Raw genomic sequence first — 20,353 nt, 5'->3', positions numbered from 1 at the left:
TTTGAAAATTTGAATAAAAAGTGTGAATTGTTAAAAGTTTACTCACCATCAAGTGATCTAAGCAAAAGCCTCATCTGGGGCCTTGATAAAATATTTTAGGTAAGTGTAGATGTGAAGGTGCTGACATAATGTTCTACACGAGTGCATTCATCATATGACAGCCTTTCCAACAAGTTTATGTAAGCCATTGTGTTTAGCTGCTTGAGCAAAGTTCCTTTTAAACTTACAAGTATTTTACAATTATAAAACTGTCATAAGTTTTATAATTTCATATATATGCTTGACTCAAACAAAATAAAAACCTGACATTTCCAGTTTTAGAGAGAATACAACCTTGAAGAAAATATTTAACCTGATCAAATATGATTTACTACACTGCCGATGCTATTGTTTCTTTGAGCAGTTTACAGTTAATTCACTTATGCTGTTAAAGGTGCATGAAATGTTGATGTCTCGAAGCAAAAAATTACAAATCAGTATTAAATATGGAATATTCATAGAATGCAGTGTTGTCTGTAGCTTATTTAGAGACTGAGACTTCAAGGTTGAACAATTTGGCCATGAAAATATTCAACTATTATTGTCGATGTTTTCATTGTCAAAATGAAATTTTAATACAAACTGAAATTTGGAAACTTTGAATAAAAAGTGTGAATTGTTAAAAGTTTACTCACCATCAAGTGCCTTTTATTTCTTGTTAGATCTACTAACAGAAATACTAAAGAATACTAAGATTTTATCTTTAATATAATATTTTTATTAACAAGCTGACCAGAGTCACTAGCAGTGAAAGAGTTTGATCAGTATGTGATTACATACAAGTACTAGTAGAAAGTTGACAAGTTTTGAATGATATTTACTATAGTGAAAGTCATGTCCATCCATCTGTTCAAAGCCAAACCAAAAGCGTTAGAAACAACTGCCTCACACAGGAACTGAACTTGAATATCCAGACTTGCAGCCCAGCATCATACCAACTACACTACAGTACCACCTTCCAACATCATGGAATAATTATACACATACTGATTACACATGATAATCGTTCACAATGCACAGAGCTGCCAGCACACTAGTTTATTTTGTTGTGTTTTCAGAGGTTTATACTGTTGTAAAGTGTAATAACTGGTGGATACAGTTTATCCAAATAAGAGGTTCATAGCATACTTTAGACTAAGATCTGCTGAGAAGAAGGATTATAGCATTCATGACTTGCTCAGTCTATATAAATGTGTGACGCAGTTCAGTTGTTCACTTTAATCTACACAACTCATGTGTGTAATGATACTTGACTCCATGTTGTAGTAGGTGTTGAATACAAAAACTTGATTGGCTGTCTACAAACCAATCATTTACGAGCATTGTGCAGTATTATTTTCTTGTTCTTAACTAATGCATAGGCGGTAATGGCAACCCAGCCCTTTGCATTCACACTACAATAATTATATAGACTTCCATAAAATTACTGGCTAATGCTTGATGCTTATCTATTTCGAAATTTCTTCTGATACTCATCAGTAACATTCCACCAATTTTTATATCCACTAAGGTTTGGACATCACATGATATTAATTGTTGGTAAATCTGTTAATGATCGAGCCATTAACTGCTATCAAGTAATGATGCATGGTATGCTGAATGTCAACATTTTAGCAAGGATAATCTCCTGATATACAAGTATTACAGGAAAGAATTGAATAACCACATTATGTACATAATTCAAGCCAGGTGTTGTCTAAGTTGGCTCACATCGTACAGAATTCTAATAGTTTATTAAAACAAAGGATTCAAATTTATAAAATACAGTTCATCCAAACTTTACATCTTAAGGATTGAATCTCTCAATGAGGCCAATGCTGCCGATGCTGCCAATGCTGCAGATACTGCAGATGCTGCCAATGATGATGATGCTGCCAATGCTGCCATAGTGAATAAAATACACAAAATAATCACTTTGAACAATTTTCTTTCAATTTAAGTTGTTTAATTTACCCATATTTTTAAATTTAATAAACGTATCTCCATAATGTGCCCATTTTGATCAAATCTAAAATTTGTAAATATTATATCTACCAAATATTCTATTTATTTGCATATCTCAACTGCTGACATATTATCGAGAGTAGATGAATAATAATGGCTCTTACTCATTCAACTTCACATATTCAAGGCGTACCAGCTATTTTCACAACTTTACCAGTGTGATGATGTTCACAACTACAGTGCAGGAAATAAAAATACTCACATAAAACAAACTAACAATCTTAATACTGGTGATTAATCGTATGCTTGACTCTGATTTCCCTCAATTAAAAAAGATGGTACACAAGAGTGTAAATACTTCTATTTTTACTAAATAAGCTATATTATATTTTAATTGTTATAAAAACATTGTGTTACAAACTTTTACATAAAATTTTGTGTGTGGAACTGTCAGCTAGTGTGCAACACTGTATAGCTACTTTTGACAATTTTGCATATAAACCGTCTAAGTTTTGAATCAACGGAAAGCTTTGCCGCCAATTTCGCATCTCGAGTAATTTATATGATTAACTGAGTAAATGCAGATATCCAAGTGACTTGTATTCTCATTCATTCTGTCATCAGCAGGCGTGTAGCTTTGGTTGGGCCACTAGAATTATCACCACTCATAATCTTATAGTCACATAAGAAACAAACGTTCAGTAACCTTCTGTACTGTATAGAAATAGTAAAATTACTGCACAAAAACTTCGGTAAGTAGCATAAATGTTTCAGTTTAGAGGTCTTTCTTCAAATACTCACAGAAACCCACAAAATTCATGCCAACTTTTCATGGATCAAAGATTAACATTGAACTGGAAGCTGATTAGGAACAGATTATAAACACTAACTGTTCTGACTCACACTGTCAGATGTTTGTATAGGAAGACATAATACCAACATGAGTCACACACTGTAGACCTGTTCATTCTTGTCACTGTTGGGCTTGCTAGTACTCATGACATCACAGGCACTCAGAGATTCTGATCACCTGACAGTCTTATTAACAAAGTTTATAAATGATGGGGCGAAGGGTGGATGAAGTATTAAAGAGGGCTTTAAGGAGATATTTGTCTTTCACAAATCCTGCTTTTTACAAAGAAGATAAAATTTTCTTGTTACACTACAATACAGAAAAAAAAAACAAAGATGGTGTGATTGTGTCACAACCTTCATTTTACAGATCACTGTAATCTGTTGTCTGGAATGATGAAAGCTGATGGAATTAAACTCCCAGTCGTATATTAAAAACTAATGGAATTAAACTTACAAAAAATGTTATGATTAAGAATAATAGACATATTGGATTAATACAAGCCAATCAGTCTTCAGTTTCACAATATTTGTTACTGATCATTGGTTGCTGCTCGCATCATTACCAATAATAATCACACCATTAGACATTATTAGGTAGCTCGCCTATTTGAATCATGTGTTACTTAACTAGAATATAGGTCAGTTATATAATAAAGCTGTTGCTATGGTAACTAGATTTGCTTCTTCTAGTAAAGCTCTTTGAACTTACCCACCTGTATATCAATAACCATGTTTCTGTGTTTATCTTTCCGTAAATATATTGAAGAGCTTGTGTCATGAAACAACAGTTACACTTTTGATTTTGATGTTAATGAGAGGAGGTTTATATCATTTATTTTGTGAAAGATTTGTGTCTTAGGAGGGATATGGCTAACGATAATATCTTAGTTCTAATAATATCTCACCGGGTTTAAAGATGTGACTAGCTCAATGTTTTATTGTTGACTCACTCTATTTAAAATTCTCTGATTAAGACTAGATTATATTTATATTTTATAAGAAGGTGAATACCTATTTTTCTACTAGTACACAGAAGGCTTTGAAGCTAAACAACTGATTCAGACCAATTCTGAATATGGTTTGTTCTGTTGAAGCAATATTAACTCTGTGAAATATTAACTCCATGATATCCTAACAACCTAAATATTTGCATTGTTTTTTTGTTTATTTATTGGCATTTATTTCATCTAGGCCTAATAATCAAAACTTTTTTTTGATGCAAAGCATTGGTTTTGACTATATTATATTGAACTTATAAGTTTTAGTGTAAATTTCAGAGTAAAAAAACTGAAGAAGTAAAACTTCAGCATTCTAATCAGCATTCTAATGGAGTCAAAATAGATTGATCTTTGCATATCCTTTTTATTGATTCTGATGTAAACTACATTCAAAGTGGTATTATTTGGTTTTGATCAACTTTTTCTTGAGTCGTTTTTACCAAGTTAATCTGTTTCTCAAGCATGTTTAGAACTGAATGTCAACTCAGACTTTGACAGATATCAACTGATTTCCCAGACTTCCTTACTCCTCCACATCTAAGTCTGCAGAGTTGCATTTTGCTATATCATTTTTAAATGTTTATCCTGTGAAATAAGTTTTTATGAAATGTTTGCAGAAAGTTATTATTATATATTGGGACTAAAAAGCAACGTTACAAATCAGGTACATTTACACAACCATTTACAGCTGTTTCAACAGTTTTATTTGCTCATCACTGTGTATAATTCCTTACTTACTTATCACTTAGTACAGCAGGTAATGCCATGATTTGAAGCAACCTGATTTAATAATGATGATTTACTATTCATTCAAGTAAATCTTGGAAGTAAGAAAGAATTTCGCTAATAAAAACTAATCCTAGTGATGACTTCAAATAGGTTTAATTAATAAATATGTATCAGTACGTGGCAAAATGGATCAATTGAATAAAAATAAATTTTATTGTTACACAGAATATTAAATGTGCATTGCAAAGATTTTCAGTGCGTTAAAGTTTACCTTTGTCCAAAGATTAGAAAAAGAAACCTTCAAACCAGTCACAACAAAAAGTATTCAAAAATCAGAAAGTATTAAACCATATGGCATTCTATATCACGATGAAAATTATGGCTCAATCACACCATTTTTGTTTTTCTGTACTGTATTGTAATAAGAAAGTTTTATCGTCTTTGCAAAAACAGGATGTGTAAAAGACAAATATTTCCTTAAAGTCATCTTTAATACTTCATCCACCCCTACGTTCATCATTTATAAACTTTGTTATTAAGACTATCAGGTAACCATAATCTCTGAGTGTCTGTGATGTCATGAGTACTAACAAACTCAACAGTGACAGGAATGATCCTGTCGAAAGTTTGTGACTCATGCTGGTATTATGTATTCCTATACAAATGTCTGACAGTGTGAGTCAGAAAATTTAGTTTTTATTATCTGTCCCTAATCAGCTGCCAGTTCAATGTTAATCTTTGATCCATGAAAAGTTGGCATGAATCTTGTGGGTTTCTGTGAGTATTTGAAGAAAGACCTCTAAACTGAAACATCAATGCTACTTACCGAAGTTTCTGTGCAGTAATTTTACTATTTCTATACAGTACAGAAGGTTACTGAACGTTTGTTTCTTACGTGACTATAAAATTATGAGTGGTAACAGTTCAAGTGGCCCAACGAAAGCTATACGTCTGCTTATGACAGAATGAATAAAAACTCAAGTCATTTATACCTGCATTTACTCAGTTAATCAAGAAAATTACCAGAAGTGCGAAACTGGTGATAAAGTTTTCCATTGCATACCTTTTGAGCATACACGTTTTATATGCAAACATTCTCAGAAGTAGCTATACACAGTTACTCAATAGCAGGCAGTTTTACACACAAAATTTTATGTAAAATTTTTAACGCAGTATTTTTTAAAACAACCAAAAACATATAAAATAGTTATTTCGAAAAATAGAAAATTTTAATACCTTGTGTATCATCATTTTTATTTAAGGGAAAATCTAGTCAACCTTACAATTAGTCCCAAAAAGTAAAATTGTTAATTAGTTTTAGGGATTTTTATTTCTCAAACTATAGTTGTGAACATCATTCGTTTCAGGCTTGTAAAGTTATGAAGATGGCTGGACACACCTTGAATATGTGGAATTGAACAAGTAAGAACCATCATTATTCATCTGATATCAATAATATATCAATATATATCATCTGGTATCAACTGTTGAGATATGCAAATAAATATAATACATTGTGGAGATAATATCTAGAAGTGTTCATCTTAATGTAATTGGGCACATCATAAGGATAACTTTGTTGACTTCAAAACATGTGTGAACCAAAGTAATTGAAATAAATTGCTCAAAGCTGTTATTTGGTGTATTTTATTTACTATGGCAACATTGACAGCATTGACAGCATTGACAGCATTGACGGCGTTGACAGCATTGACAGCATCAACAGCATTGGCAGAATTGAGAGATTCAATGCTTTAAAGGTTGACTTTCAACAAAACTCACATTACAGTTATTTGGTATCAAAAGATTCACCATGTTTTACTCTGCTGTGTTGTAGGTGCAAAACATGGGGAAATGTGATTACAAGCTCTTAAAAGCTCAAAAGCGAACAGTTACTTGCTGCCATCTTGAAACCGCTGTAGATTGAAGTCATGAATGCTATAACCCTTCCTTCCAGTAGATCTTAGTCTAAAGTATGCTATGAACCTCTTATTTAGATAAAATGTGTCAATCAGTTATTATTCATGTACTTTACAACACCATGAACCTCTGAAAACAAAATAACAAAATATACCAGTGTGCTGGCACCTCTGAGCACGGTGAGCAATTGTCATGTGTAATCAGTATGTGTATAATTATGATCATCAGCATCGGCAGCATCGGCAGCATTAGCAGCATTGGCAGTATTGGCAGTATTGGCAGCATTGGCCTCATTGAGAGTTTCAATGCCTTGAGATATAAACTTTTGATGAACGGTACTTTATAAATTTGACTCCTTCACCTTAATAAACTATTAGAATTTTGTGTGATGTGAGTCAACTTAGACAACACCTGGCTTGAATTATGTACAATATGTTATTATTCAATTCTTTCCTGTGATACTTGTATATTAAAATGTTAAATAGCTAAAATGTTGACACTCAGTATACCTTGCATCATTACTTGATAGCAATTAATGTCACATTAACAGACTTGCCAACAATTGTTATAATTTTATGTCCAAACCTTGGCAGGTATACAAGCTGGTGAAATGTTAATGACAAGTGTCAGAAATAATTTCAAATAGATAAGCATCAAGCATTAGCCAGTAACTTTATGAAAGTTTTTATAACTATTGTAGTGTGTTTAAAAGCAATGGACTGGGTTGTAAGTACAACCTTTGCATTAGTTAACAGCTAGAAGATAATACTGTGCAATGCTCGTAAATGATTAGTTGGTAAACTGCTAATCAAATCTACACCATAATCACATCTGTTTTGTATTCAACATCCACTACAACATGGAGTCAAGTATCAGTATGCGCATCAGTTGTGTAGGTTAAAGTGAACAATTGAACTGTGTCACACATTTGTATAGGCTGAGCAAAACAACTCATGAATGCTATAATCCTTCCTCTCAGTAAGTTTTAGTTTAAATTATGCTTTGAAATTCTTATTTAAATAAATTGTGTCAATCAGTTATTACACTTTACAGCACTATAAATTTTAGAAAACACAAAAACCACGTATACTAGTGTGCTGGCATCTCTATGCAGGGTGGCGATCATCATGTGCGATCAGTATATGCACAGCTATCCAATAATGTTGGAAGGTGATACTGCAGTGTAGTTGGTATGATGCTGGACTGCAAGTCTGGAGGTGTAAGTTCAATTCCTGTGGGAAGCAGTTGTTTCTAACGCTTTTGGTTTGACTTTGAACAGACAGACGGACACGGCTCTCACTATAGTAAATATCATTTAAAACCTTCCGTAGTCAACTTTCTACTAGTACTTGTATGTAATCACATACTGATCAAACTCTTTCACTGCTAGTGACTCTGGTCAGCTTGCTAATAAAAATATTATATTAAAGATAACATTTTAAAAGATTTCTCTAGTATTTCTGTTAGTACACTAACAACAAATAAAATACATGTGTATTTAAACCATTTTTGGTTGAAAGATTTTAAAATTTTGGCTTACAAGAAACAAAAATTTTATGAAAACCAACCAAATAATTCATACCATATTTTTCCTTCCCAAGGCAATAGCATTTAGGTCAATCTTAGTAAACTTGCTAAAATGGTTTTCTCCTTAATATACCAAATATTTAGGAATGAAATTTAATCAGATTCATATAATGCAGACTGCCCTGTATACATAGTCTATACATAGTCTTATATTGTAAGTGCCCAATACTCATAATACCACCCAATACAATAATAATGAGCTGATTCTCTTGGTACTTCTATCTACTGTTTAACAGTTTATCAGCAAGTACTTGTAAAACATTTCTTTGGAGATAAAGCACTCGTATAGAACATTATGTTAGCATTTTCACATCTACACTTACTTAAAATATTCTATCAAGGCCTTGAATGAAGCTTTTGCTTAAATCACTTGATGGTGAGTGAACTTTTAATAGTTCACACTTTTTATCAGAATTTTCAAAATTTATTTTTGTATAAAAATTTCATTTTGACAATGAAAATACTGACAATAATAGTTTAAACATTTTCATGGCCAAAATCTTCAACTTTGAAGTTTCAGTCTCTAAATAAGCTAAAGACAACACTATATTCTATGAATATTTCATATTTAATATGAATTGTATGGTTTTGCTTTGAGACATCAATATTTCATGCACTTTTAACAGAATAAGCAAATTAACTGTAAACGTCTCAGAAAAACAATAGCATCGGCAGTGCAGTAAATCATATTTGATCAGGTTAACTATATTCTTCAAAGTTTTATTCTCTCTAAAACTAGAAATGTTAAGTTTTTATTTTTATTGACTCAAGCATATATATGACATTGTAAAACGTATGACAGTTTTCACTTTCCTTATCGCTACGCAGCATGAAATATACTAAATGGGTTTCTGTTCTCTGTTTTCAGGTCTGTTGTAGATGTACATGTAGATAACTGATGGACATCTCAACTACCTGATCAGAACATTATTTAACAACAAACAGGGCAACCAGTTCTTACTAGATTAGAAGTTCAATGCAGAAGGATAAGATGTCCGATTCACAATTAAAACAAAGAAAATAGCAAAGCAGTACGAATTCTCAATAGATTTACAGTAATTTCAAACAAAAGTCAAGTAAAAAAAATTATTTTATTGACTTGATGTAATTCTGTGCAAGTACAACTAAGTATGACCTGATATTTATGGCAAATCATAGGTTTTACTAAAATTGGCAGATCATTAAAATTATATTTCTGATGTCTCAATAGTAATTTTTTTTACAATATTTGTCTAAGATGTAAGCACGTTTACATTACACTTTGCCAAAAGGTTGTGTGGCTAAGTAATATTTTTTCAATAATCTTTCGCAAGATCAGATTAGCTGTTCCACTTCAGTCGCTGTATCAGCCATCAGTTTCTTTGTTGCATCATTATATAATAGTTATTATACTAGTTATAGTATATATAGTTATATATACTATAACTATATATACTATATACTATATATATAGTTATAGTTATTATATTAGTTACATTGAATAGCATTCAGAGAGCCTTGGTGTTACATGTTTACATACCTACTGACTCATCTAATAGCAAAAAATATTATATATTAATGCAATTAAGAAACTGATGGCTGGTACAGCGACTGAAATGAAACAGCTAATCTGATCCTGAAAGGGGTTATTGAGAACATATTACTTGGCCACATAACCTCTTGGCAAGATGTAATACAAACGTGTTTACATCTTAGACAAATATTGTAAAAAATGTTTTATTATTGAGACATCAGGATTATAATTTAAATTATCTTCCAATCTTAGTAAAAATTATGATTTGCTATAAATAGAATGTCACACTTTCTTGTACTTGCATAGGATTAGCTCAAGTCAATAAAACAATTTTATTAACTTGAGTTTTATTTGCACTTACTGTAAATCTCTTGAGAATTCGTACTGCTTTGCTATTTTCTTTGTTTTAATTGTGAATTGGACATCTTATCCTTCTGCATTGAACTTCTAATCTAGTAAGAACTGACCGCCCTGTTTGTAGTACAATAATATTCTGTTCAGGTAGTTGAGATGTCCATCAGTTATCTACACGTACATCTACAACAGTGCTGAAAACAGAGAACAGAAAGTCATCTAGTATATTTCATGCTGCGTAGCGATAAGGATTTACCGTAGGTTTTACAATTTCATATATATGCTTGATTCTAACAAAATAAATACAAAAAATTTCCAGTTTTAGAGAAAATACAACCTCGAAGAAAGTAAACAAAAATTTTGTGCATGTTCATATTTACTCCTTAAATAGGTCGTTTGGTAGCTGATAATGCTAAGCTCAGTGCTGCGATGCAGTAGAACGCCAAGTTTCATACTAGCAACTGCACACGTATCGCTAATGACCAAAGGTCAGAAAAGTAATAAAAAAGTTAGAAAGTTTTGTAGACTTAGGCTTTGGCCTTATATACCTACTGACATCATACTATGCCTATGGTTGATGAAGCATTCTTATATTTGAAAAACTTCAACCGTATCAGCTATGAATAAGTAATACAACACAAGAAGATATCATCTACTACTGGAAATTTTACAAGCTCAGTTTTTGTTGGTAATTGCCCACAGATACCACAAAATTAGTCGCTTTGGTTTTGAAGTTTTTGTTAGTCATTATTTCTGTTATTAGGTGTTTTATCTGGGCTTAGCAAATTTTTCTAAAAGTATATCCTTCAAGTGAATACTGTAAGCTTCTTTTTGCCACAAGTGTCCTTGGTTAAAGAGACTACTTCACAAGTATTAGACCAGAACTATAATAAACATATATATTTGTTCATGTTTTTGTAGGAAATACCTACTGTTGTGACGATAAAGAGGAAACTGTTCACCGCATTCCTATAAATGTGAAATACATAGAGTTTGACTAATTAAGAGAGGATATTTATTATATGATGTTCTTTACTGACCTTCCTGTATTCAAGTGCTACAGGATGGACATGGAGCATCAGAACTCTTCAGCTTTTATCTCCTGCCAAATCTTTTTTATATCATTATGCTGAAATGGTTTAGAAATCAAAGCACATATTAGGGTTACAAACTGTTTCCTCACAACTCATGTATAAGTTATAATTTAAATGAACTATAAAAAGCTTGAAAGAGCATTGGCTCACAGCTCCAAAAGTTGGTTGGGTAATTTTACAATAATAATTGCAGAGAAATTTGGTAGGCAGATTGGTTTCAATTGATCTCTTCACAAAAGATTTTTTGTGAGTAGACATTGGTTGCTAACTACATGTATATTGTTGGTGTGTTGGTTGCTAACTACTTGTTTATTTTAAATATGTTGGTTGCCAACTACTGGTATATTGTTGATCTGTTGGTTACTAACTACTTGTATATTGTTGATCTGTTGCTTACTAACTATACTTGTATATTGTTGATCTGTTGGTTACTAACTACTTGTATATTGTTGATCTGTTGGTTACTAACTATACTTGTATATTGTTGATCTGTTGGTTGATAACTACTTGTATATTGTTGATCTGTTGGTTGCTAACTACTTGTATATTGTTGATCTGTTGATTACTAACTACTTGTATATTGCTGATCTGTTGATTAATAACTACTTGTATATTGTTGATCTGTTGGTTGATAACTACTTGTATATTGTTGATCTGTTGGTTGCTAACTACTTGTATATTGTTGATCTGTTGATTACTAACTACTTGTATATTGCTGATCTGTTGATTAATAACTACTTGTATATTGTTGATATGTTGGTTACTAACTACTTGTATGTTGTTGATCTATTGATTACTAACTACTTGTATATTGTTGATCTGTTTGTTACTAACTACTTGTATATTGTTGATCTGTTGGTTACTAACTACTTGTATATTGCTGATCTGTTGATTAATAACTACTTGTATATTGTTGATCAATTGGTTACTAACTACTTGTATATTGTTGATCTGTTGGTTACTAACTATACTTGTATATTGTTGATCTGTTGGTTGATAACTACTTGTATATTGTTGTTCTGTTGGTTGCTAACTACTTGTATATTGTTGATCTGTTGATTACTAACTACTTGTATATTGCTGATCTGTTGATTAATAACTACTTGTATATTGTTGATCTGTTGATTACTAACTACTTGTATATTGCTGATCTGTTGATTAATAACTACTTGTATATTGTTGATCTGTTGGTTACTAACTATACTTGTATATTGCTGATCTGTTGATTAATAACTACTTGTATATTGTTGATCAGTTGGTTACTAACTATACTTGTATATTGTTGATCTGTTGGTTACTAACTATACTTGTATATTGTTGATCTGTTGGTTGCTAACTACTTGTATATTGTAGATCCGTTGATTACTAACTACTTGTATATTGCTGATCTGTTGATTAATAACTACTTGTATATTGTTGATCAGTTGGTTGCCAACTACTGGTATATTGTTGATCTGTTGGTTACTAACTACTTGTATATTGTTGATCTGTTGCTTACTAACTATACTTGTATATTGTTGATCTGTTGGTTGATAACTACTTGTATATTGTTGATCTGTTGGTTGCTAACTACTTGTATATTGTTGATCTGTTGATTACTAACTACTTGTATATAGTTGATCTGTTGATTAATAACTACTTGTATATTGTTGATCAGTTGGTTGCCAACTACTGGTATATTGTTGATCTGTTGGTTACTAACTACTTGTATATTGTTGATCTGTTGCTTACTAACTATACTTGTATATTGTTGATCTGTTGGTTGATAACTACTTGTATATTGTTGATCTGTTGGTTGCTAACTACTTGTATATTGTTGATCTGTTGATTACTAACTACTTGTATATAGTTGATCTGTTGATTAATAACTACTTGTATATTGTTGATCTGTTGGTTGCTAACTACTTGTATATTGTAGATCCGTTGATTACTAACTACTTGTATATTGCTGATCTGTTGATTAATAACTACTTGTATATTGTTGATCAGTTGGTTGCCAACTACTGGTATATTGTTGATCTGTTGGTTACTAACTACTTGTATATTGTTGATCTGTTGCTTACTAACTATACTTGTATATTGTTGATCTGTTGGTTGATAACTACTTGTATATTGTTGATCTGTTGGTTGCTAACTACTTGTATATTGTTGATCTGTTGATTACTAACTACTTGTATATAGTTGATCTGTTGATTAATAACTACTTGTATATTGTTGATCAGTTGGTTGCCAACTACTGGTATATTGTTGATCTGTTGGTTACTAACTACTTGTATATTGTTGATCTGTTGATTAATAACTACTTGTATATTGTTGATCTGTTGGTTACTAACTACTTGTATATTGTTGATCTGTTCGTTACTAACTATACTTGTATATTGTTGATCTGTTGGTTGATAACTACTTGTATATTGTTGATCTGTTGGTTGCTAACTACTTGTATATTGTTGATCTGTTGATTACTAACTACTTGTATATTGCTGATCTGTTGATTAATAACTACTTGTATAATGTTGATCTGTTGATTACTAACTACTTGTATATTGCTGATCTGTTGATTAATAACTACTTGTATATTGTTGATCTGTTGGTTACTAACTACTTGTATATTGTTGATCTGTTGGTTGCTAACTACTTGTATATTGTTGATCTGTTGGTTGATAACTACTTGTATATTGTTGATCTGTTGGTTATTAACTACTTGTATATTGTTGATCTGTTGGTTACGAACTACTTGTATATTGTTGATCTGTTGGTTGCTAACTACTTGTATATTGTTGATCTGTTGGTTGATAACTACTTGTATATTGTTGATCTGTTGGTTGCTAACTACTTGTATATTGTTGATCTGTTGATTACTAACTACTTGTATATTGCTGATCTGTTGATTAATAACTACTTGTATATTGTTGATCTGTTGGTTGATAACTACTTGTATATTGTTGATCTGTTGGTTGCTAACTACTTGTATATTGTTGATCTGTTTGTTACTAACTACTTGTATATTGCTGATCTGTTGATTAATAACTACTTGTATATTGTTGATCTGTTGGTTACTAACTACTTGTATGTTGTTGATCTATTGATTACTAACTACTTGTATATTGTTGATCTGTTTGTTACTAACTACTTGTATGTTGTTGATCTATTGATTACTAACTACTTGTATATTGTTGATCTGTTGATTACAGACTACTTGTATATTGTTGATCTGTTGATAACTAACTACTTGTATATTATTGATCTGTTGATTACTAACTACTTGTATATTGTTGATCTGTTGGTTACGAACTACTTGTATATTGTTGATCTGTTGGTTATTAACTACTTGTATATTGTTGATCTGTCTATTACTAACTACTTGTATATTGTTGATCTGTTGGTTACTAACTACTTGTATATTGTTGATCGGTTTGTTACTAACTACTTGTATGTTGTTGATCTGTTGGTTACTAACTACTTGTCTATTGTTGATCTGTTGTTTACTAACTACTTGTATATTGTCGATCTGTTGATTAATAACTACTTGTATATTGTTGATCAGTTGGTTACTAACTACTTTTATATTGTTGATCTGTTGGTTACTAACTACTTGTATATTGTTAATCTGTTGGTTTCTAACTACTTGTATATTGTTGATCTGTCTATTACTAACTACTTGTATATTGTTGATCTGTTGGTTACTAACTACTTGTATATTGTTGATCGGTTTGTTACTAACTACTTGTATATTGTTGATCTGTTGGTTACTAACTACTTGTATATTGTTGATCTGTTGGTTACTAACTACTTGTATGTTGTTGATCTATTGATTACTAACTACTTGTATATTGTTGATCTGTTGATTACTAACTACTTGTATATTGTTGATCTGTTGATTACTAACTACTTGTATATTATTGATCTGTTGATTACTAACTACTTGTATATTGTTGATCTGTTGGTTACGAACTACTTGTATATTGTTGATCTGTTGGTTATTAACTACTTGTATATTGTTGATCTGTCTATTACTAACTACTTGTATATTGTTGGTCTGTTGGTTACTAACTACTTGTATGTTGTTGATCGGTTTGTTACTAACTACTTGTACATTGTTGATCTGTTGGTTACTAACTACTTGTCTATTGTTGATCTGTTGTTTACTAACTACTTGTATATTGTCGATCTGTTGATTAATAACTACTTGTATATTGTTGATCTGTTGGTTACTAACTACTTTTATATTGTTGATCTGTTGGTTACTAACTACTTGTATATTGTTGATCTGTTGATTAATAACTACTTGTATATTGTTGATCTGTTGGTTACTAACTACTTTTATATTGTTGATCTGTTGGTTACTAACTACTTGTATATTGTTGATCTGTTGGTTACTAACTACTTGTATATTGTTAATCTGTTGGTTTCTAACTACTTGTATATTGTTGATCTGTTGGTTACTAACTACTTGTATATTGTTGATCTGTTGATTGCTAACTACTTGTATATTGTTGATCTGTTGATTACTAACTACTTGTATATTGTTGATCTGTTGATTACTAACTACTTGTATATTGTTGATCTGTTTGTTGCTAACTACTGGCATATTGTTGATTGGTGAGTTGCTAATTTAATATTTGCTAACTATTGCTTGCCTTCGCCATACGATTTTAATCTGTTGCAGGTTTGGCATTGTATAGCAAAAATATCGTAAAACGAAATATAGAAAATCATAGTACTAGTATAATGCAAACACCCCCTAGTAGAAATCATTAAAGTTCTTTATAAGTGCTCTATATATTAAAATATTTTAATTTATTTGATTTTAACTTACTAAACACACACTTGAAGGTGATTTTTAGTACATGTATGAACATATTTTTAAATATTTCACTGAACTTCAATTTTTTCATTGCTAAAATGCCATCATCTATCGTTTTCCGACTCTTTTTCACTAGAACTTTTTGCCGACCTCATTAAACTTTTTCCCACCAAATTCAACAAGAAAGCCTGAACAACGCTGTTCTCGTAATGAAGTATATTTTTGTTAGCAGATTCGAGAAAGTTGTTTGCTCTAAATGCTTTGCTTGAAGGGATTGCAACACCAACTTTGCTACTAGTTCGATGGAATATATTACATACCACATCGATCATCATATCTTTTTCAGGCATTGTGGGAAGGTTTTCGACAAACAGGATATTGAGATCTTTGCCTTTTTCATGTAATAAGCATACCAACAGTTAAATATAAATATCAAGCCATTTTTTGGTTGAATTTGTGTTGCAAAATATGATTAGTCTGGTTATGACAAAAAATCATCGCATTCTAATTTGCAAGGCAGAAGAAAAGATCATATAAAAATGTCATCGTAACCCGACAGTGTACTGTACTTGTCTTCTCAATATTTATTGTTAATAATTAGTTGGTTGGATCTGCTTGTTGGTTGTCCTTTTCTATATTATAATATATCATTATGTACGTTTATGCAAGTTGTACGACCCAGTTATATGTTTTACTGAAAGATAATTATAAAAGAGTCATCAAATGTTATGCAGCATTCAGTTACTATTTATTACATTATCTTTCAATGTAACAAAATATTTTATAAGCAGTTATATTAGGTTTAGTTCTCCATACAACCTTTTTAAGCAATATAAAACATGAAGTTACTCGAAATAGAAAGCAAAGTTAAAGTAGGTAAATTATACAAATATGATAGACATGCAAATATAGACATCCGCGTGTATAGCTTTATAGTCTTCAACTTGTTGTAGAGTGTCTCCTATCATCATGTTCTAGACCTTCTCTGATCGCGATTTCTTACTTGAACATCGGTAGCATCGATTTCATCAATCATACCAGGAACTGCTGCAGATATGGCTGCCACCTGATATAATTAGATAAAAACCATTTGTAGTTATTGAAGGAGCAAATGTTACATCGTGTACAAGTATTCAAGATGTAACTGTTTTATGGATGACGAACCGTGCATGTGGATACAATCAAACTAGTTCCAGGTGGTCACTTTCATTATGATTAGCAATTATATTACATTTGCACTTTGTGTTAAGATGCAATCATTGCTAGTGTATATACTATACAGTTCTATAAACAAACCTAACCAGTAGGAATGTCTTTGAAATAAATTCTATGATGAACATACAGCATAGCACAGCAATATTCTAAGAATTAAGTAACAGCAATCATGTATTTGTAAGTTTGTATCCAATATTAATACTGTGTAAAATTTTATAAAGTTTTATAATTTGTGTCAAAGCTAACAACAAGTCAGTGTTTTTTTCTGAGATTATAATAGACGCTTAAATAATTGTAATTGTCATGTAATTAATATCTATGGCGGAATGATTTTATTCCTACTTTTCTAAAGATGCACTCAACAATTGTATTGCTAATTCTTTTAATCTGTTGTTCAAAAAGATAAGATGTAGACTTAAGCTTAGTGGTTTCAAGTCTTCTTGGCATAACATTTTCTTTTTGTTTTTATGACACCAGGTGGCAGTACCTTATTATTTGGTTTATTTTTAGTGATAATTTATGCCCGAATTGGTTAAATAGTTGAAAGTTTCTAGAAAGACTCACTTGGTCAGCATTTTCTCCGCCATTCTGCTCACAGTCAAATCGGCAAGTCCGTTGGTAGTCTTCCTCTAAATTATCACATGCTGTGTTGCAGGCATCAATGGAGCGCTTCTTTCTTCCGCTTCCACCCACTGCGGAAATATAATGTAAACAAAATATTTACTCTCAAAAGTACTTTACAGCTTGAGAGAAAGATTAATCATAAATGGTAGAACATTACTTGCATCACAAAACTAAAAGGTAAACAAAATCTATGATAACTTGATGACTGTACAATATGCATAGCTATTATGTTAAAATAGCAGTTTTAGCTTTGAAATTGCAAAGGCTTTTTAGCAAACAGCTATAATAGAGTAGTGATATTCAAAATTTTTGGTTCGTGCAACTGTGATATTAATTACAAAGCAAATTCATTTGTGGTCTTTTAAAACTGTCTTAAATATTTTAATACATGCACGAAAGCAGATCTTTGCATTTTTATTCATTATTTTAATGATTTATTAGCGTATCATGCGGTTGTTTTACAAAGCTAATCTTTCAATTATAGGTTTTGATTGATTACATAATCTCTTCTTTTTAAGAAAACTTCCAAATTGGTCATTAAACTTGATAAACTCAATTGCTGCTCCAACGGGGTGGCTATGAACAAATAGAATGCTTAAAATTGAATATATTTGCATGAAGATGTCTACAGTAAAATTATCCCATGCTGAGAGTGTGCAAGTTTTTACCTACAAAACCTTTAGAAAGCATGAAATGTGAAACAGCCAAACTTTCTCTAAATATTAACTCCATGAAACTTGCAGGGAACTCAATGTTCCTCCGCGTGAATTCAACATTACAATATGTATTGTGTGCATAGCTAGCTTTGTGTTGGGATTACTCGATTTGGTGAAAATTATGCATTTGCCTAAAATGGGATGCCTAACTTCTAAATACATGTAAATGTTAAACATGAGATAGCGAATGAGAGTTGAGTTCACAAAATAATTACTACTTACTTGTTATGTAATCATTAGGACATCCATCAACAAGTAATCCACATGAATTATCCAAAACACAGTGACCTGTTCTTACTGCAATCAAGTATGTGGTCCTACAACAGAATCATAGAGTTATGAAAAAACCTTTATAATGTTTGTGTGTATCTGATGTATACAGAAATTAGTGGCACGAATATAATCTAGGAGGATCATTATGTAGTATGTTTATATATTATTGGTGAGGACTTAGCTTACCAGATCTTTCTTATGTAGAAGATTGTCAGCGAGTTCCAATCAAATATCAATACAGAATTTGAGTTCGGAGAGTTTATTGAAATCAATCCTGTAGGAATGAAAAGGTTCGAGTATGAATAGAGAGTGATAGACACAAGCTCTACTAGTCATGTGACTCTCTATACAGTATCATGGCGAAGGATATTTAAAGGTATATTTTAATAAGACACACTTTATAAAACTCAAACTTAATTTGTTATATGATCAAATCTGATATTTCAAATTATAAATAAATTAATAATTAAATAAAATAATCAAAATAATAAATTATTGTATTCAGGGTTGGCGAATACTACGGTAGATGTTATGGTTGTTCTTCAGCAAAGTTATGTAAACATAAACAAAAACTGAGCAAACTCTGATCTACGCTAGCCATTTTTTAATATTCAAAAGTAAATCCATATTTTGTATATTATTTTTTAATTTTCTTTACAGTGGCTGAATATAAAAATATATTGTAAGCTGATGTGTTTCATAACTTACCGTGAGAATTCACCAGGGCGTTGGAAGGTTCCAGGGTCAGTTTAGTGGCTATAGCCCCTGTTCCAGTAATGTACCTCACTTTGTTGTTGTGGCTTAAGAAAGTCAATTCTATCTACGTGTATAAGAAGCAAAACTTGATCTTTCAGATGTCAAAATAAAAACACATATTAAATTTGCAACAAACTAAATAGCATTTATATGTACATTATAAAATCGCTTGTTTGAAGGAGAAAACCTTACAAAGCATCACAAGCTTTCTGGATAAATGGTATTGCTTATGTTTAGCATCAACACAGAATAAAAATACTCATGCTCATTAAATATGCATGGAAGACTTATAACCTTGCATATAGCTTCATATAAAGCATAAAAACTACTTTGGCAAATCGTTTAAAGTACTTCTTTATACTCTCATCTTTTTTCCAACTTTTAGCTCAAATAGTAAAGGATGACTGTTTTTTACTTTATATCACACATGTTACAGTAGGTGTCAGTTGTTAGTTAGATTCTTATAATTTTGTCAAACTGAGCTGTGTAATATGTAAGGTAATGTTGAATATGCTTCAAATTTTTTTCAATTTGAGTATTTTTACCTCATCTACGTAAAAGTTGGAGGTGTGGGCAACAAGATCAAAGTATCTGTTAAGAAGGTACGTTCTCCATCCATCAGCAGCACAGGTAGTGATACCAGATGTGCCGTACACTCTCATATGAGGATCTCCATAAACAACTAAAGTGTGCCTTGGCCAGCACCATGGATTGGTCTACAAGATGTTTTTGAATACCTTAGTATTTTTTTTATCCAAATATTGCATGGTGCACAAGCTTGTTCTTCAAGTTATCAAATGAATCAAAAAATGCATCATAGAAATGCATAGAAATGCATCATGCATAGAAATGCATCAAAAAACATTACATAGCTCAAGTTGATGAAATATATTACAAAATACAGGACACTGTATTGCTTGAACTACAAGCTT

Source organism: Watersipora subatra, chromosome 1 (genome assembly GCF_963576615.1).
Source record: "Watersipora subatra chromosome 1, tzWatSuba1.1, whole genome shotgun sequence".
In the NCBI taxonomy this organism is placed as follows: Eukaryota; Metazoa; Bryozoa; class Gymnolaemata; order Cheilostomatida; family Watersiporidae; genus Watersipora; species Watersipora subatra.
The sequence above is the reverse complement of the archived record's forward strand: the minus strand, read 5'-3'. Positions refer to the sequence as shown.